This window comes from Pelodiscus sinensis, chromosome 2 (assembly GCF_052426305.1).
Source record: "Pelodiscus sinensis isolate ZL-2025 chromosome 2, ASM5242630v1, whole genome shotgun sequence".
NCBI lineage: Eukaryota > Metazoa > Chordata > Testudines > Trionychidae > Pelodiscus > Pelodiscus sinensis.
The window spans coordinates 14,450,716-14,472,201 of NC_143053.1; the positions used below are offsets into that span (position 1 = coordinate 14,450,716).

The 21,486-nt window shown below is 41.9% G+C and overlaps 1 long non-coding RNA gene across 2 annotated transcripts in view; it reads left to right on the forward strand.

The window, feature by feature from the left end:
* Positions 1 to 21,486, forward strand: part of LOC106732054 (uncharacterized) — a 146,316-nt gene that overhangs the window by 40,017 nt on the left and 84,813 nt on the right. For both annotated transcript variants that reach the window (XR_016348598.1, XR_016348599.1), the window contains exon 2: positions 3,789 to 3,932. This is a non-coding gene — a long non-coding RNA (uncharacterized LOC106732054). The remainder of the gene's footprint in view (positions 1 to 3,788; positions 3,933 to 21,486) is intronic.

The following is a 21,486-nucleotide window of genomic DNA, read 5'->3' on the forward strand; positions in this document are numbered from 1 at the left end:
AGAAATACTTTGAAGTAGGAATAAGAGATCCTCCGGAATAGGGCTTTATTCCGGAGGATCGGGCCAGTCTAGACGCTTTTGTCTGGCTTTTCCCCAAGCCGGAAAAAAGCAGCGACATCTTTATTTAAATCCTGCGGGGGATATTTAAATCCCACGCGGATTTCCCTATTCTGAAGTTGAAAATTAGCATGCCCCTTTCGGAAAAGGGGCCAGTGTAGACGTAGCCGCTATGTCTACACTACAGGGGTTTTCCAGGATATCCTGGAAAAACTCCGCTGCTTCCAGGGAATGCGTCTGCTCTTCCGTTTTTTTTTTTTTTTTTTAAGAGCAGACACGCTCTCTGGAAAGCCCTGTCTTTCTCCTCCCACGAGGAAGAAGGGCTCTTCTGAAAGAGGAGGCTTTTCCAAAATTTGGTCCAGTGTAGATAGTTTTTATGGAAGAGGCTTTTCTGAAATTTGGCCTATTGGAAAAAGGTACGCACACTGCAGAGCCTTTTCCGATCGATCAGTGTAGTGTAGATATAGTCTCATCCATCTTGATGTATTGCTGCGATCTGTCTCTCATTTAAGTGCCACCCTCTAACCTGCATTCCATCTTATGTTGAGCATGGGACCTGAAATGAGCAAAACTCCACGCTTGTTTACAGAACACACACCGGAATGGAAAATGTGAAAGAATTCATTATTAAAGGCCAGAGTTTGCCAGCTCTGTAGCTGGTCACAAAGTTTGAAAAATGTACATGGGTATTTTGGGGGTTGATTTGTTACTGGAATAAAAAAGTCAAGTATTCTATGATAAAGCTCATTAAAAATTCGAATAGAAAAATTAAACCAGATTGATCCCAAGATCAGGAATTATGTATACTGTAAGATCTTTGGAGCAGGGACTGCTTTGTGTTGAGTTTGCAGCTCATCTAGCACAATGGTCCAAGACTTCACCTTGATACAACTAGTAAATAATAGTTCATATGAGGTTTGCAGTAGCACTTGTTTCTGCAGCCTGGTCCACACTGTAGCATAAGGTTGAATTAAGATATGCAACTCCAGCTACATTAATTAAATAGCTGGAATCGATGTATCTTAAATGACATTTCCATGCCATCCTCACAGTGAGAGGCCAATGAGAACAAATGCTTCCGTCGGCTTACCTTACTCCTTGTGAGAAGCGGGAGTACTTGGGCTGACAGGGATGTCTTCTAAGTTTGATTTAGCGAGTCTATACTAGACCTACTAAATCGAAGATGGACTGGAAGATGGACTGTGGCAGCATTGATCTTCCATGTAGTGCAAGATGTGCTCTGGCTGAGCTAGAAATACTATGAGAACAGCTTTTTTTTTTTCCTTCCAGTTGTGCTTTTGAGTTAGCAGGATAGAAATCAGCAATTTTAGTTTGGGGAAAAGGGAAATTTTAATAGATCTAGGCCACAGTTAGTCTGTCCCCTCTGGTGACAGAAGGGGTGAGCTGGACAAAATCAAATGCATAGCAAACATGTCCAATTTTAACACTAAGAAAATGAAAACACTGAATCCAAACAACATGCAACTTTCTTCACCCTATGACTCCTTCCAAAAATCCAAATCTCTAAGCACTGAATCATTCAAGTTTTAAAACATTTATGTATTTCAAATACCCACTGAGTATTACAGCTCCGTCTCTGCTGTTCCAATCCAGACATCAAAAGCCTTCTCCTATCTTTTTTCATGTGTTTTTCTTCCCTTCTCTTCCAAATCAATGATAGATACATAAAATTGCTAGTGGATGAAGTGCTGACTCAAGTAATCAGTGATAACTCTCTTTCTCCTGACAGATAACACGCCGCACTATATTGCACAGCCATTTTCCCACTGGTAATGTGCAATTCTAATTCTAAAAGTGTTTGAACATAATGTTTCCATGCTACAGACTAATCTTTTACCTCTGTTTTCTTCGAAGACTGAATTCTCACATAACAGGCTCTGTATTCTTTTAGAAAAAGTAACTACTCTTTAGCACTCTTTTAGGGTATGTCTACATTACAGTTTTGTTGGAAAAATGGCCATTTTTCCAGCAAAGCTTGAGGAACATCCACACTGCAATCATGTTCTTCCACAAGAAAACTGAAAGAACAGAGGGGTTTTTCCTGCAAAAAAGAGCTCTTTCACAAAAAGGCGTGTGTGGATGGGGAAGAGGGAGTTCTTACGGAAGAAGAGGAAAAAGCACCAGTGCCCTGGTGGCCACTCCATCCATAGCAATCACAGCTTACATGAGAGAGAGTGTCTATTCAGTCTGGACACTCTTTTTAAAAAAGCCTATCGCTTTTTTTATGCCCTTTTGCAGTATGGACGGTTCCTTTCAGAAGAAGTTTTTGCAGAAGATCTCTTCTGAAAAAAGCTTCTTCCAAAAGAAGCCTGTGGTCTAGACATAGCCTTAGAGAACTTTTAACTCACAGCCTTCCTTTTGCTCTTATTGCCACAAATCACAATACAACATGGTATGTCTAGCTCATTTCTCATTGCCACCAGTTATATTCAGAATTCTCCATACCATTTTTCTGTTGTAACCAACATGTTATCATTGTTTTGTTAGTTGACACATATAGGGTGACACATTCTGTATGGGTATGTCTACACTACCCTCCTAGTTCGAACTAGGAGGGTAATGTAGGCATACCGCACTTGCTAATGAAGCCCGGGATTCGAATTTCCCGGGCTTCATTAGCATAAGCGGGGAGCCGCCATTTTTAAATCCCCGCTGCTTCGAACCTCGTGCAGCGTGGCTACACGGGGCTCGAACTAGGTAGTTCGGACTAGGGTGCCTATTCCGAACTACCGGTACACCTCGTTTTATGAGGAGTAACGGTAGTTCGGAATAGGAACCTAGTCCGAACTACCTAGTTCGAGCCCCGTGTAGCCGCGCTGCACGGGGTTCGAAGCAGCGGGGATTTAAAAATGGCGGCTCCCCGCTTATGCTAATGAAGCCCGGGAAATTCAAATCCCGGGCTTCATTAGCAAGTGCGGTATGCATACATTACCCCGCTAGTTCGAACTAGCGGGGTAGTGTAGACATACCCTTTGAATCATGTGTTCTAATGATATAAGCTCTCATTATGTGCTAGAACCCAGCATAAAGCTGCCAATTCAGTGCAACAGCAGTAATTTAGGCAGGATGGTCAAATGGTTAGGGGCCAAGGATTTGAGAGAATTGAGTGCAATTCTCTTCTCTATCATAGATCTTGTCAGTGACCTTCGGCATGCCTCTTTGTCTCTGTGTGCCTCAGTTTCCCATCTGTGAAATGGCAATAATAAGACTTTTTAAATTAATAGGGCAACTGTCAGGTGCTCAGATACTTTGGTGATGAGGGATGCATAAGTACCTTAGTTGGGTACCCTGGACAGTCAGAAGATGGAAGTGACTCTGTGAGGAAAGGAAAGTGAACAACAAGGAATCCCTGACCTTTATTTTCAAAGATGACATGTGAATTTGATTGCCTTGGTTTTTGCATGCCCACTTTGAGATATGTTAACAGAACCTGATTCTGGAAGACAGCATGCTCAGCATTTTCTGAAAAATCAGACCCACTTTTAGGCATCTTAAAGCAGGTACCCAAAACCATGAGTCGCTTTTGAAAATCTTGACCAGAAATTCCTGTTGGTAAACCCGAGAGACAGCCAACCCCAAGCAGGAAGACTCAGCTGTTTCTGGCGTATTATTGTTATGAGTTAGTAGTAAAGGATGTATGTTCAGGCCCTAACTCAGGGTCTTTGTGTTCTATTAAGGAAGTAACTCGGGCTATTCATCATGCTTTACAGAAAAGACAGACTGACCCTGCCTTGAGAGCCTACCGTTCACAAATAGAAAAACACAGGAAACAAGGACAGCAAATAAGGGCAAGGAAAAAGCAGCAATACAACAGCAGCAAATAAAGGACATGAAAAACATATTAGAGCGACAAGGTAGGTGAGGCAATATCTTTTATTTATTTTATCGTTTAGTCCGTTGGTGAGAGCGACAAGCTTTTGAGCCACAGAGTCAGGTCTAGGAAAGGCAATCCCAGTGTCACAGAAATTCAAGGTGGAACAGATTGTTTAGCATAAGTAATTAGCATATATTCTAAGAGTATGTGTATACACTTCAATGAAAAACCTGCAGATGATCCATGACAGCTGACTCAGGCTTGAGGATCTTGGACTATGGGGATGTTTCATTATGGCGTGGGAAAGCCAACACAGACAGATGCAGAAGAGCACATGTTTCGTACAGAGACATTTCTAAGGTGAAGATTTACGAATAGAGATGCTGTGTCCTAGCAAGGAGGAGAGGATGGAAAACAGCAAGGATTGGAGCAGAAACATCCAAATGAAAAAGAGTCCCCATGCAATGTCATGTCATGTCATGGCAGACAGCTAAAAGGTCACACATTTTTAAAATACTCATATACCAATGCCAGAAGTCTAAACTACAGCATGGATGAATTAGAGTACCTTTCATTAAATGAGGATATTGATATAACAGGCATCACAGAAACTCAGTGGAATGAGGGGAATCCATGGGACAAAGTAATACCAGGGTACACAATATATCAGAAGGATAGAACAGGTAATTTTGGTGGGGGAATGAAAGAAAGCATAGACTCAAATGGAAGTAGAAATCTTAAATGAAACAAACTGCACCTAGAATCTCTATGGATAGTAATTCCATACGCTAATAATTTGATTATAACAGTAGAAATATATATTGGGAAACCCCTGAGATGCAACTACCCAAGTTGCGACCGCTGGCACTTACAACCATTTTTGTACGTGCAGAAGGGGCCGAAACCCCCCGACTTATATCCTCAGCCTGCATTTACGACGGCTCACAATGCCTATCATAAATGAAGTTTCAAGTTACAACACCCCCAACTTGTGATGCTTCCCCAGGAACCGATCACGTCTTAAGTTGAGGCTGCCTGTACTGACCACCTAACCAGAATGGTGATAGTGACTATTAAATCTTCAGAGAGATTGGAATAAGAAAACCCAGTAACAATGCGGGGGGAGGGGTTCACTTCTCTCCATATTGACTGGGTACATGTCACTTGAGGACAGGATGCAGAGATAAGTTTCTTGACACTTTAAATGACTGCTGCTTGGAATGGCTGGTCTTAGATACCACAAGAGAAGAGTCAATTCTTGATTTAGTCCTAAGTAGAGCACAGGATCTGGTCTAAAAGGTGACTATAGCCAGACAGCTTGGTAACAGTGCCCATAATATAACTGTGGCAGAAAAAACACCACAGTACCCAAACACTCCAATATTTAATTTCATAAGAGAACTACACAAAAATGAGAGAGTTCATTAAACAGAAATTAGAAGATACAGTTCCAAAAGTGAAACCTCTGCAAGCTGCATGGAAACTTTTCAAAGTCACCATAATGGAGCTTAAATGTGCACTCCCTCAATTATAAAATCATGACAGCTGTGCAGAAAATAAATATGGAAGTGCTATTCCCTCTGCATAACACAAGAACTAAGGGTCACTAATTAAATTAATAGGTTAGCAGGTTTAAAACAAACAAAAGGAAGTATTTCTTCACTTAATGCAGTCAACCTGTGGAAATCTTTTCCAGAGGATGTTGTGAAGGCCAACATTATAATAGGTTTCAAAAAAGAACTAGATACATTCATGGAGGTTAGGGCCATCAATGGTTATTAGCAGGGCTCGCCAAACCCTGGCAAGCCCTGCTCGCCAGCTGCGCTGTCCAGCGATCTGCGCATGCACAGATTGCCCAAACCTGGCTCTTCCGGGTTACAGTCTACTCGCCACGGACGAATAGATTGTATAATTTGTCGAGCTCTGGCTATTAGTCAGAATGGGCAGGAATGGTGTCCCTAGCCTCTGTTTGCCTGAAGCTGGGAGTAGGAAACGAAATAGATCATTTGATGATTCCCTGTTCTGTTCATTCCCTCTGGGGCACCAGGCATTGGCCACTGTTGACAGGATACTGGGCTAGAGGGAGCTTTAGTCTGACCCAGTATGTCCGTTCTTATGTTTTTATGTGACTTCTGGGCTTGGGCTGGAGCTCAGATTCTGAGATCAGCTGGGAGGATCCCAGAGGTTGGGCTTCAGCATAGTCTATACTGCAATGAACCAGCCCTGCAACCTGAGTCAGCTGGCATGGGCCATCCATGGGCGCTTAGCTGCAGTGTAGACATACCTATAGGGACCATTCAAGGTAGAATAGCCCATTAACACCTCTGCAGTCAGAGGACAAAAAGAGGAGCCTAGTGAGTTATAGTCTCTTGTAATAAGCCATAAATCTATTGCCTGTTCAGTCCATGATTTTTAGTGTCTATGGGTATGTCTACGCTACCCTCCTAGTTCGAACTAGGAGGGTAATGTAGGCATACCGCACTTGCAAATGAAGCCCGGGATTTGAATTTCCCGGGCTTCATTTGCATAAACTGGGCGCCGCCATTTTTAAATCATGGCTCGTTCGAACCCCGTGCCGCGCGGCTACACGCGGCACGAACTAGGTAGTTCGGACTAGGCTTCCTAGTCCGAACTACCGTTCCTCCTCGTGGAATGAGGAGTAACGGTAGTTCGGACTAGGAAGCCTAGTCCGAACTACCTAGTTCGTGCCGCGTGTAGCCGCGCGGCACGGGGTTCGAACGAGCAGGGATTTAAAAATGGCGGTGCCCAGTTTATGCAAATGAAGCCCGGGAAATTCAAATCCCGGGCTTCATTTGCAAGTGCGGTATGCCTACATTACCCCGCTAGTTCGAACTTGCGGGGTAGTGTAGACATACCCTATCAGAGTAATGAATGTACACTCCCAGACCTGTGTTTTGACAGTGTTTTACAGGCTTCCTTTGAGGATGAGGACTAATAGGTCAGCTCTAGAGTGATTATTTTGTGAAAAGTTCACCACAGGTGATATGATAGAATCATAGCATCATAGAGCTGGAAGAGACCTAAGGAAGTCATCAAGTCCAACCCCCTGACCAAGGCAGAACGAATCCCAACTAAATCAACCCAGCCAAGGCTTTGTCAAGCTGAGACTTAAAAACTTATAGGGATGGAGATTCCACCACCTCCTTAGGTAACCCATTCCAGTGCTTTACCACCCTCCTAGTGAAAGAGTTTTTCATAATATCCAACCTGGACCTCTCCCACTGTAACTTGAGACCATTGCTCCTTGTTCTGCCATCTGTCACTACTGTGAACAGCCTCTCTCCATCCTCTTTGGAACCTCCCTTCAGGAAGTTGAAGGCTGCTATCAAATCCCCCCTCACTCTTCTCTTCTGCAGACTAAATAAACCCAAATCCTTCAGTCTCTCCTCATAGGTCATGTGCTCCAGCCCCTAAATCATTTTGGTCGCCCTCCGCTGGACCCTCTCCAATGCATCCACATCCTTTCTATAGTGGGGGGCCCAGAACTGAACACAATATTTTAGATGTGGCTTCACCAGAGACTAATAAAGGGGAATAATCACTTCTCTGAATCTGCTGGCAATGCTCCTCCTAATGCACCCCAATATGCCATTAGCCTTCTTGTCTATAAGGGCTCACTGTTGACTCATATCCAGCTTCTCATCCACTGTAATCCTCAGGTCCTTTTCTGCAGAACTGCTACTTAGTCATTCGGTCCCCAGCCTGTAACAATGCTTGGGATTCTTCCGTCCCAAGTGCAGGACTTTACACTTGTCTTTGCTGAACCTCATCAGATTTCTTTTGGCCCAATCCTCTAATCTGTCTAGGTCACTCTGGACCCTATCCCTGCCCTCCAGCATATCTACCTCTCCCCCTAACTTAGTGTCATCTGAAAACTTGCTGAGGGTGCAATCTATCCCCGCATCCAGGTCATTAATAAAGATTTTGAACAAAACCAGCCCAAGATCAGATCCCTGGAGCACTCCGTGATGTTTTGTCTTTTATCATTTTCCTGTGTGAGTTTATTTGAGATTTTGGTGCATGTCTGGTTTCACATCCATAGACCTTACTGGGGTATTTAATGCACTGTATGGGGCACACCACCTGTTCTGCTAGGACTCTTGGATCTCGAATGGTGTGTTGTTGGGGGTATTGGTCACTGTAGCAGTGGAGCGATGTCTATGGGTTTTGCATGTATTTTTCTGGCAGAATCTGACACCCCTTACATTTGACATGTCCTGGTCTGTGGGGATCTTACTTCTGTTGATGAACTTGGGAAGGTTGGGAGGGGAGGGGTGTTGTTTGATGGCTAAACAAGTGGGGGGTTCAGGGACTGACTATTCTGCATACATGGAAAACATATGTTGTTTATGAAACTTGCAAGCTCACATAGGCCATGGAAATGGGGTGAGGAGGAAATCTACCCAGGGCTTAACCACTTTTTGTCTGGGGCGGACATGAGTGTCACTTTGACCCTTTGCACCAGGTCAAACCACCTCTCATTCAAATTGGGGTGTGGGTGGATATAGGGACTAATAGGCCAGCAAGTCGGACTGCTTGGGTGACAGGTACTTGGAAGGGGAAGAGGAAAGTCATGCAAGTAGGCAGTTCTGTGGTTTCTCCACTTTAAATAGTGCTTCCCCTCCCCTGGGTCAGAGAACCATATCAGGGACTAAAGGATGACAGGATATGGAGCACATATCTAGCAGCAGTCAGTGGCGGAAGGTGAAAAAGTATAATATGTCAGGAACATGGTAGTAGCATTTAATTTGATTGTTGTATGGGGTTTTCTTGCAAGAAATGTTTGCTTATTTTATTTTACCACAAGGAGAAAAGAACACAGACACTTTGCAGGTTCAGATAAAAGGATCATGAACATTAAAATGGCAAGAACTTCAATGTTGTCTGATTTATGCTAGCAGTTTTTCCCCCCTTTTCCTGTTTTTAATCAGGACATTTTGGATAGGAGTTAGTGGAAAACAACAGATACAACCAGACAGTATTTTTCCAAGCTTGATTCTTATCTTTGCTACAATGGGTGCATTTCTTGCTCTTTATCTCAGCTTGATTTTTTCTCAGCCTCTATCTCCCTCACAATTCATTTCCACAAATGTGATTATTTTCATTTTCTGCTTCATATAATGAGTCATGTCTTTGTTTCGAGAGCTCTACCTCTTGATCCCTTCTGGGCTCAAATGCATGAAATTTGATACATTAGCTATTCTATTCCATTACATTAATTAGGGATGAAGCTCATTTTCAGAGAAATGGCTTGAACCTCACAAAGTATTTATTAAAATCACTGCTTTCTAAATAATTATTGCAGATCCTCTCAATCAAAAATCCAATACCCAGGAGAAATGGTATATTGGAGAAAAGAACAAAAGTCAAACTGATACTGTTGAACAGCAACAATTACTTTAGAGAGGTGGGGTTTGGTTGAGTTCCTAATGGGAGATGTTTTCAAGAGATCAGAGGTATTGTCATAGGGAATATCCTATTCAGTTTCCTGACTAGGACTTTGGAACAATTAAAGAGACCGTGCCTCACAGAATCTACTCTGAGTTTTAAACTGTTCCCAAAGTGTTGTGAGACACAGAGCCGTCCTGCACAGAGGGCGAATTGGGTGCTTTCGGTGACCCCACAGTGGCTGTCCTTTTATGGACGTGAAGGACTAGGGAAGCAAGGGGGCCTGGTGCAGTGACCACACCAGGGGTTGCCTCCTTGCCCCACTCACCTCTTGGGCAGCGTCAGCATGAACTGCCTTGCAGCCTGCTTTGCCCTGCCATGTTGCCCTCTTCCAGCCCATTGCGTGCAGCTTCCCCGCGCTGGGACAGAATTGTAGGAGTTTAGTTGCCATGGCTATGAAAACGCATATAGTGGAGACATGGCTAATGAAGCTCATGGAACCTAATCCAAAACTCACTGAAATCAATGAGAGTCTTGCCTTTGATGTGAGTGGCTTAAAATTGATAGTTGAAAACTCCCTGTGATTTTTAACGAAGCCAGGATTTCATCTTGTGTATGTCTCAGGCAGAGTGCCTTAGGGTACGTCTAGACTACCGCGTTTTGTCGACGGAAGTTTCCGTCGACAATTTGCGTCCAGACACATGGAGTTCTGTCGACAAAGCAAGCCGCTTTGTCGACAGAACTCCGTAGTCTGGACGCAGTGTTACAGGCAATAACACCTTCTGTCGACAGAGTTCTGTCGACAGAAAGTGTTATGCCTTGTAAAATGAGGTATACCAGCGTCGACAAAACCGCGGAGTTCTGTCGACGTTATGTCGACAGAACTCCGCGGTAGTGTAGACGCTGGTATTATTTTGTCGACAAAAGTCCACTTTTGTCGACAAAACTAGGTAGTCTAGACACACCCTTAGTTCAAGAAGCTCCCCAAAGAAATGAGACATAATATTAGTGTTGATAATGTGGAGGTATATCCTCTGGGGCATTACAATTGCCCTTTTGGTGAAGAGGGGCCACTAAGACCCACCGCCTTTCAAATCAGTGACAAAACTCCAATGAACTATAGTGGTGCAGAATCAAGTTTCAATATATGCAATGAGAGGGATTTTTACTGAACAATTCATGTTTTAATGTCAATCACAAGGAGACAGAAGCAGCCACTGGGCAGCAAATGGATATAGGGGGAATCAATTAAACCTATACAGAGATGTACTAGTTCTTAGGATATGCAGTACCTGTCTTATGCGTTGAGCACAGCAGCAAAGAACAGATGTCTAAAAAGGCCTGGTGCCTGAGTCAGAGTCTTTTCCTGAACCTGTCATCTCTCCTGACATCAGGATTTCTCAAGGCCAAGTTTTGAATCAGTATTTAGTAACTCTGCATGGGAAGACAGAACAAAGCTCCTTCCAGTTATTCCTGTAAAATGTTTTAGACCTTGGTCCTCACTATTAAAACTTGGAGCAATCCCACTGTACATGAACTTGTCAACAGATCTGCAGGCTTTCCAGTGTTGATCTGTGAAGAAGATCCACTCCCTCACCTCTGATTGCAGACTATCCACAGGCAGTGGTACTGATGGGGGCTGAATGTGTGTGTGTGTGTGTGTGTGTGTGTGGAGGGGGGGGGGCTGCATAGCAGGTGCACATCCACAATGCAGACCCCCAGGGAAGCATGCTGGGGAGGGGAACTGGGAGCTAGGATAGGGGATCCACCACAATAGGGGTGTTTTATCCTCCCCCTCATTAAAGGGAAATAATATTTGGGTTACAGAAGCTATTTCAGCCATATACATGGAGGCGTCTCTCCCTTACAGTAGTGTAAGTTGGGAATAACAGCACCGACATAAAAGAAAATGCACTGAGAAGGTAATCACCCAAGAAGTTTAGATAAACTTTGACTAGGCATCCATACTCCTAGGTACTTAATCAGAATTGAATGCTAAGCCAAGATGTTCTCCTGTCTGTAGTTCCTGGTACATATCTTTATGACCGGCACTTTCTTTGGCCCCTCGCAAATAAGAATCATGTGTCTTCTCTCCCATTTCTTTTATTATTCTTTTCTTCCTAGATAGCAATGATAGACATATTTATTCAGAATCCCTAATAGGCGAATGCATTCCCGCATGTGTGCTAATGTGTTTTCTGTCATGGTGTTCATTATTACTTCAGACTTTAATAATGTTCTCAGCTTGATATGGTTAAGAATAATGAAGCATTTATTCTCTTCAAACAGCTAATTAAAAGGCTCCGTTTTATTTCCGTGAGGTGTGTTGATGACTTAATTATAGCCATCCTATTCAAAACACTTCTATTTTTTGGTGTCCCTCTATAACTGTGCAGTGTCTGTTCTTTTCATTTTCTCCATAACAGTATGTATTACAGCATGGCAGCGGAGAACAATTTAGTGTAAGTCAGAAGAACATCATTTATGCAAGCAAGCTGTGATGGCATGATGTGTAATTATTATTGCAAAGCTTAGATTGAAAGCCATATGGAACAGAGTGAGACTCTGAGAGAGAAAGAGAGAGAGAGAGAGAATATAAAATGGGGCCCAGATTGGGGCCATAGGAACATAAGAACGGCCATACAGGGTCAGACCAAAGGTCCATCCAGCCCAGTATCCAATGGTGGCTGATACCGGATGCCCCAGAGGGTGGGATCACAGCAGATAATCCTCACGTGATCCCTCCCTTGTCAGCCATTTCCAGTCAAACAGAGGCCAGGGGCACCATTTCTACCCAGGTAATTTGTAACTTAAACACAAACAATAAATAATGGAGGATAGATTAGAAGTAGCTAAAGGTCCACACAATGTCTGTTTCTTCATAGAGTTGAAGTCTGTGATGCTGTGTGAAAGGGAAGAAAACTTATCATACTAATATTGTCACCATTGCTACAAAATCTCAATACATCTTGTACAAGGTATGTCATCTAAGGTATCAATGGGAAAGTTACAATCTGTTAAGTATTATTATCCTTTTTAAATCCATGCATCATAATTACAGATGAAGTTATGAATAGTTCCTATGTGTTTGTATCTCAAATATGTTGCTTTATTGCGTCACATGTTGCTTTATTACATGACAGATTTTCACCAAGACTTAGCCAGCCTGTTTGACGGCCCATTAAGGACAATCAGCTCACTCAGTGAGCCACTTCAGAGAATGCTGACACAATAGCTACACCATGATTCAGCAAGGCATGTAAGGGCATGTGCTACAGACATGTGCTAAGATTCCATCCTTTGCCAGTAACTTTCCATGCACGGGGACTGAAAGTATAAAAGGACATTTTTATACTTCACTTCTTTGTCTTCCATCTTGTCCTCAACTCTGGACTATGATTTTCTAAAAAAGGGAAGCTTTGAATAAAGGGTTGATGACCCGCAATCTGTTTGGGTGATTCAAAAAGACTTTTTGCAAGCTAGTAGACTTACTATCACTATAGTGAACCTAGTCCATAAACTCTGAAATCACTGTAATGAATATGCTTCCTTTAACCATTTAACTGTTCTCTATTTTTATTAATAAATCTTTAGCTATAGTTTTGATAAAGGAATTGGCTGCACTGTCATGTTTAGTTAGATCTAAAGTAAACACATTGACCCGGGGGAATGGCTTATCTTTTGGGATTAGAAAAACCTAATGTATGATTAATCTGGCTTTCAGTAACTTCTCATTGTACAGAGCAGATGTCTGTGTAGCAAGAGAGGTTGGATTGCTGGAGGAAACTGTTTGCTTTTTGTTAACTACATAGTGATACAAGGACTCATTTTGTTACTAGTTCAGTGATCTTAGTTGGGATCCTTCTTCCAGATAATGATATGGTATCCTCTTGCACTGAGTACACTCCTGTAGGGGAGAAGATCCCAGTTTTTAGGAAGAGATGGGTAAAAGTAAGGGGGAATTTGATTACTGTAAATATAGATAGCTGTGTTTGTGATGACCAGGTGAACCTCATGGTGAATTACCTGCTGGGTATGAAGTTTGTAGAGACATCTAGACAGATGTATGTACTGGGGAGGAGCCAGTGATCATGGTACACATAGATAACAGTGACACAGGGAAAGATAGAAGAGAAGTCCTGGATGCTAAATTTTGGAAGCTAAATAAGAAATTACGGTCCAGATTCTCCATGCTAGCATTCTCTGGAAAGCTTCCAGTTTCATATCCTGGGCCAGTTAGATATGCAGACCTGCAGGGACTCAGCGAAAGGAATGAGATGATGGTGTCTGGACGAGAGATTTAGGTTTATTAGAAAATGGGGAACCTTCTGGGAAAGGAGGAGCTTATTCAGAAAGGATGGGCTCCACCTAAACCAAAATGGAAACAGAGTGTTGGCATGTAAAATTAAAAAGGTTGTATAGAAGTTTCTAGACTAAGGGCTGGGGGAAGCTGATGGATACAGAGGAGCACATGAATCAGGCAGATACCCCATAAGAGAGGACTTATTCAAGGGGACTCTATACCCTAGTAAACATGAGAAGATAGAATTTGATAATGTAAAAAGGTAGGAACTGATGAGAAACAGTCAAATGAAAAAAAAAGTTCCATTCTGTGACATCATATGAAGGCAGACAGCTGAGTATTGGCAAATTTTATAAGATTTTTTTGTAGAAATTCGAGAAGTTTAAATACTAAGATGGGTGAATTTGAGTGTCTGGAATTAAATGAGGATATTGATATAACGTACATCACAGAAACTTGGTCAAATAATGATAATCAATGAAATATAGTAGTACCAGATTACCAAATATATAGGAATGACACAGTAGGTCATGCTGATAATAAAGAAAGCATAGCGTCAAATATGGTAAAAACCTCAAGTAAATCACACAGTACCAGAAAATCTCTATAAATAGAAATTCCATGCTTCAATATAGAGTATAGCTAATGGGCTGCTTCTTTCATGATCCTGCAGATCCCATAATATTAGGCTTCCACCACAGCTTTGATTTTCATTAGCATACTTTGAATAGTCCACAGTTTTGCATGTATTTTGAGTATGCAATTAGCATTGTACTAACATTCAATGCCTGTAATATGTAAAAGGCTAAGGTAACTGAACTCAATTTCTACAGCAGTTGTGTTAATACCATTTGTCTTCTGAAGTATAGATGGTATCCTTCACTATTTTAAAAAAATAGAATATAGATACAGCAAAATATCTATGTATCAAAGAATTTAGCTGGCCCAACATAATATTTGTTGTAACATCATATTTGAGTGTTTATATCATTCAAACAAAATGTTCCTAAACAAAAAGGTCTTCTCTTTTTTTTTCTACTTTTCCATAGTACTTCTATTAATAAAAATTCATTATTGCTTTTCCATGATTTTCCATGTCTTGTCTGCCAACTGATCTGAAATCATTTGACGATCATCTCATGATTCAAGTAGGGGCTTAAGTATAGCTGTAGAAATATACTACTGAGCACCTGAGCAACATGAGGATGGTGATTGTAAAAAGTTCAGGGAGATTAGAGAGGCTATAAACCCAAAAACTCAATAGTCATTTGCCAATTTCAACTATCCCCATATTGATTGGGAACATGTTACCACAGGACAGGTTGCAGAGATAAATTTTCTAGATACCATTAATGATTGTGTCTTGGAGTAACTTGTCCTGGAACTAACAAGAGGAGAGACAATTCTTGATTTAGTACTAAGTGGGGCATGGGAGCTGGTCCAAGAGGTGAGTATAGTGGAACTGCTTAGTAATAGCAACCAAAATTTAATTAAGTGTAACATACTTGTATGGTAGAAAATGCAAAAGAAACATACCAAAGTAGCGTTTAACTTCAAAGAGAAAAACTACAAAAAATAAGGAGACTAGTTAAATGGAAATTAAAAGGAATAGTCACAAGAGTAAAATGCCTGGAAGCATCATGGAAACTCAACCTCCCCCCCCCCCACCATAATAGAGGCTCAAACTATATGCATACCTGACATAACAAACAAACAAGCAAACGAGAAAAAGGCCACTATGGCTAAACAAAGAGTAAAACAGGTGGTTAGAGACAAAAAGACATAATTTAAAATTAGGAAGTTAAATCCTACTGAGGAAAATAGAAAGGAAAATAAACTCTGGCAAGTCCAATGTATAAGTGATCCCAAAGGCATGTCCTCAGGGGCTGGGATCCAATGGGGAGGGGAAAAGGCAGGATGATGGCAGGAAGGGACGAGGCTTAGAGAACGGTAACGGACAGCTCCCTTCCTCCACAGCCCACTGGCACTCCCAGGCTGTATTGTGCAATTGCTTCAGCTGGGGATGACCCATGGGGTTGGAGTTTGAGACCTCTGCTGTAAAGAATGTTAGGGAGATTTTTACCCTTGAACCATTTTTTAAATGACAAATATGAAGGGTCAGAAAAGGGATTTTGGAACAAATTGAGAAATTAATCAGTGACAAGTTACCAGGACCAGATGGCATTCACCCAAGGGTTTTGAAGGAACTCACATGTGAAAAAAAGCAAAATGATTAACAGTCACATGTAATTTTATGCTTAAATCAGCCTCTGTAACAGAAGGTTCATGAATAGCTAATATGATGCTGATTTATTTTTTTAAAAAGATACCAGTCTCAATCCTGGCAATTTCAGGCTCATAAACGTCAGTTTAGTACCAGACACACTGGTTGTAACTATAGTAAAAACCAGAATTCTAAGACACAGATGAATTCAATATGGTCAGGAAAAATCAACACAGCTTTCAGAAAGGAAAATCATGCCTCACCAATCTACTAAAATCCTTAATGGATGTCAAGTAAGTGGATAAGGGTGATCCAGTGGATATAACGTACTTGGTCTTTCAGAAAGCCTTTGAAAAGATCTCTCACCAAAGATTAAGCAGTCCTAGGATAATAGAAAAGATCCTCTCATAGATCAGGCTACCAGTCAGTGGGATAAGGATGGGGGTGCAGGATTTGGGCAGGAGGTGGGACACAGCAGGGGTTGAGGGTACAAGGTCTGGGTGGGAGGTAGGGTGCAGAAGCAGGCTGGGAGTAGGCTGTCTGGCCAGCGGAGAGAGAACAAGAGCAATGAAAGGGATAACAAGTGGAGTTCCACAAGGGTCTGTTTTGGGACCCGTACTGTTCAATATCTTCATCAATGATGTAGATATTGGGATAGAGAGTACGCTTATTAAGTTTGCAGATGATACCAAACTGGGTGGGGTTGCAACTTCTTTGGAGGATAGGGACATAATTCAAAATGACCTTAGCAAGTTAGAGAAATGGTCAGAGGTAAACAGGATGAGGTTTAATAAAGAGAAATGCAAAGTGCTCCACTTAGGAAGGAACAATCAGTTCCATACATACAAGATGGGAAGCGACTGTCTAGGAAGGAGCATGGCGGAAAGGGATCTAGGGGTCATAGTGGACCACAAGTTGAATATGAGTCAACAGTGTGATGCTGTTGCAAAAAAAGCAAATATGATTCTAGGTTGTATCAACAGGTGTGTTGTAAGCAAAACTCGTGAAGTCATTCTGCCGCTCTACTCTGCACTAGTTAGGCCTCAGCTGGAGTACTGTGTCCAGTTCTGGGCGCCACATTTCAAGAAAGATGTGGAGAAATTGGCAAGGGTACAGAGAAGAGCGACAAGAATGATTAAAGGTTTAGAGAACATGACCTATGAAGCCAGGCTTCATGAACTGGGCTTGTTTAGTTTGGAAAAAAGAAGATTAAGGGGGGACATGATAGCGGTTTTCAAATATCTAAAAGGGTGTCACAAGGAGGAAGGAGAAAATTTGTTCCTTTTGGTTTCTGAGGACAGGACAAGGAGTAATGGGCTTAAAGTGCAGCAGGGGAGGTTTAGATTGGACATTAGGAAAAAATTCCTAACTGTCAGGGTGATCAAATATTGGAATAAATTGCCAAGGGAGGTGGTGGAATCTCCCTCTCTGGAGATATTTAAGAACAGGTTAGATAGACATCTGTCAGGGATGGTGTAGATGGAGCGTGGTCCTGCCTTGAGGGCGGGGGGCTGGACTCGATGACCTCTTGAGGTCCCTTCCAGTCCTATTATTCTATGATTCTATGATTAGCGTGTTTGAAAAACAGGAAACAAGGTGAAGGAATAAATGGTCAGTTTTCACAGTGGAGAGAGGAAAATGGTGGGGGTCCCCCAAAGATTTGTACTGGAACCTGTGCTGTTCAGTATATTCATGAATGATCTGGAAAAGAGGGTACAGTGATATGGCAGAGTTTGCAAACGATAGAAAATACTCAAGATACTCAGGTTCAAAATACACTGTGAAAGCTGCTACAAAGGGATCATAGAATCATAGAACACTGGAACTGGAAGGGACCTTGAGAGGTCATTGAGTCCAGTCCCCTGCCCTCATGTCAGGGCCAAACACTGTCTAGATCATCCCTGACAGGTGTCTTTCTAACCTGCTCTTAATTATCTCCAGTGATGGAGATTCCATAAGCCCCCTAGGCAATTTATTCCAGTGTTTAACCACCCTGACAGGCAGGAAGTTTTTCCTGATGTCCAGCCTAAACCTCCCTTGCTGCAATTTAAGCCCATTGTTTCTTGACCTATCCCCAGAAGCCAAGGGGAACAATTTTTCTCCCTTCTCCCTGAAACACTCTTTTAGATACTTGAAAACTGCTACCATTTCCCTTCTCAGTCTTCTTGTTTCTAAACTAAACAAACCCAGTTCTTTCAGTCTTCCCTTATAGATCATGTTTTCTAGACCTTTAATCATTTTTGTTGCACTTCTCTGGACCTTCTCCAGTTTCTCCACATCTTTCTTGAAATGTGGTGCCCAGAACTGGACACAATACTCCAACTGAGGCCTAGTCAAGGACACACTGACCCTTCCTAAAGATAAGGTCAGTTTGACAGAGTGATAGACAGAGATGTTTTGATTGAACCAACAGGTAAGGTGTGGTAACTAACTACTTCAAAAGGATAATATGTAACTTATTTGTATCAGTATATAAAAGAGAGGTCTCAAATGGAACGTGTTTGTCCAGGCTGGGGGAGAATAGAAAGTCCTGCTATCCCCTGAAATTGCCCAGTGTTATGGGCATGCACGTGTTAGTTGTCCTGTAAAGTCCATGGGACTAGGATTGTGCTTCTTGTCCATGGGACAAGATGATCAGGGAAGAAACCTCATGTCCTTGGTGTCCCTAAACCTCTGACTGCTAGTGGCTGGAACTGGGTGACAGAGTATACAGCTCCCTGTAAATTGCTAAATTCGGTTCATTCTCTTTGAAGCATCTTGCCTTAGGTACCTCTGGAAGACAGGATGCTGGGCTAGATGGACAATTAGGTTTTGTCTACACTGCCAGCTTTTGCCAGCAGAGAGTATGCAAATGAAGTGCTGATTAGCATTTTATTGAACTTCATTTGCATAATCTATTAGAGCCATTTTTGCCCAAGGGGTTTTTGCTTAAAAACAGCAGCGTGAATGTTTCCTTTTTGTGCTAAACACCCTTTTTGCACAAGATCCTTATCCCTCTCCCGGGATAAGGATCTTGCACAAAAAGGGATTAAAATGGCTCGAATAGATTCTGCAAATGAAGCATGACAAAATGCTAATCAGTGCTTCATTTTTATACTTTCTGCTGGCAAAAGCCGGAAGCATAGACATTACTGTATTTAATTCAGGTAAAGTTTCTTCTTGTACATAGGGCCAACAAAATGCCCACGTGCTTAAGTCCTATATTAAAGACATATGTGATGCACAGGCTTTGTGCAGGTATCAAGCAAGATCCATAGAAATGAATGGAAACCAACTGATTTCAATTTGACCCAGATCTTAAATGTATTGGGGTGATTTCTCTTCTCTGAGATATATACTCTGACTTCAATTAAAGGCACTCTATTCTTAATAAAATTATATTGTCTGGCATCTTGATATATCCATAACTGGCACTGGACTGAAAATACTAGCTCAAATATAATCCAGTCAGAATTGACTTAAACAATTACCATCAGACACCTGCTCTGGGGCCTGTGAAAAATTAATTAGTGGTCTCTGTCCTGTCTGCAACAGACAAGGGGCCACACTGTAAAAAAAAAAAAAAAAAAAAAAAAAAGATCACAAGGGAAGAGATCTGCAGGAATATTAACGGAAAATAAGTCTAATAATTCTTCTGGGTTTGTTCTCGCAGTAAGTTATAGGACAAATAATTTAGAATTCTAGTAGTGCTCTTTCTAAATTGGAATGAGTAGCTACAATTTAAATGTAATGTTAATGTCAGTGGAGATGGTAATTATAAGATACTAGTTACTTTTTAATTATAATTGATGATAATTATCATATTAGATTTGAAGTGGTATATAAACATAAAGATGAGAGTGTAAACAAAAATCTGAGAATTTACTTGAGGAAAAAACCTGCAGTGTTTTGAAACAAACGACATGAACGCAAAAATCAAGCTGATATTTCCGACTTTCATTAACCCAAATTTTGGAATCACTTGACTTCGGATTCCTAATACATTAACCTGGGGGCAGTAGAAAGAACATCATATTCAGATTTGTTGCTATCTAAATACAGAGTAAAATTTTAAAAGGCATCTAAGTGATTTAGGAGGCTAACGCCCATTTTCAAAAGTGACTTAGGTCCAGATTTTTAAAGGTATTTAGGCTTTGATCAACCCAGATTTTTAAAGGTATTTAGGCTTTAGGTACCAAGATGCCTTGGAAAATCCCACAAGATGCCTAAATATTCTTAAAGTTAGGTCATAAGTAATTTAACCATCTAAAGCTGTGTCTACATAGCTGTGTTGTTCCAAAATAATATAGTGCGCATCTACACTGCCAGCCTTTATTTAGAAATAATGGTGAGCTGGAGGACTTTTTACTCTGAATCCTGTAACCCTCATTTTATGAAGAGTAAGGGAATTTGAAGGAAGAGAGTTCTTCCTTCAGCTTCCTGGTGTGTAGACAGCACCAAAACCCAAAATAAGCTATTTTGATTTAAGCTACGCAATTGACGTAGCTCAGGTTGCGTAGCTTATCTGAGTTTAGCCCTGCTATGTAGACATACCCTCTATGTCCTAATCTCAGATTTTTAAAGGTACCTTTGTGTTGTTCTATCTAGCTTTTCAAGAGCTTGCTGATTTAGCCTCGTAGGGTATGTCTAGACTACATGCCTCCGTCGATGGAGGCATGTAGTTTAGACAGATAGGCAAAGGGAAATGAAGCCGCGATTTAAATAATCGCGGCTTCATTTAAATTTACATGGCTGCCGCGCTGAGCCGACAAACAGCTGATCAGCTGTTTGTCGGCTCAGCGCGCTAGTCTGGATGTTCCGCGCCGACCTGAAAGCCTTTTATTGACATCCCCCTTGTGCCTCGTAGGATGAGGTTTACCGGGGATGTCAATAAAAGACTTTCATTTTCACAGGGGAGTGTCCAGACTAGCGTGCTGAACTGACAAACAGCTGATCAGCTGTTTGTCGGCTCAGCGCGGCAGCCATGTAAATTTAAATGAAGCCACGATTATTTAAATCGCGGCTTCATTTCCCTTTACCAAACAAACAAATCTACATGGCTCTGTCGATGGAGCCATGTAGTTTAGACGTACCCCTAAAGTGCCTGTGTCCGTTTTGATAATGTGTCGTAGGCTCCTAAGTCAGTTAGGTGTAGCAACATTAAATGGATCAATGCCTAAAAAATCTTTAAAAATCTGGGACTGATTAACATTTGAAAATATTACTCATATGCTATACTAGAAACAAGTTCACATGATCTTAAATTAGCTAATATTTACAGAAGATAAAATAGATAGGTGCCACAATATACCTGTGACGAGAAATATAAACCACGCAATGGCATGGAAGGGTTTAATGGGCTGCTTTGGGCTGGATTGGCCCTGCCCCTTCACACCTGCAAATCATGGCAGTACTGGAGAAGGGCTTAAAAGGAGGGAACTCCATTCAGACAGGGGCCGGGATTGTCGATTGTCTAATCACAACACCCTTGCCCCACCTCCTGCTGAGGCTTAAGGCTTCACCCCATGCTCCATCCCTTCTCCAAAACCCTGCCCTGCTCTCGCCATCCCCACTCTCCCCTCCCATTGCTTGTTCTCCCCCACCCTCACTGTCATTCATCAGGTGGGTGTGGGAGGTTGAGTTGTGGGAGGGGTGTAGGCTCTGGTATGGGGCAGCGGG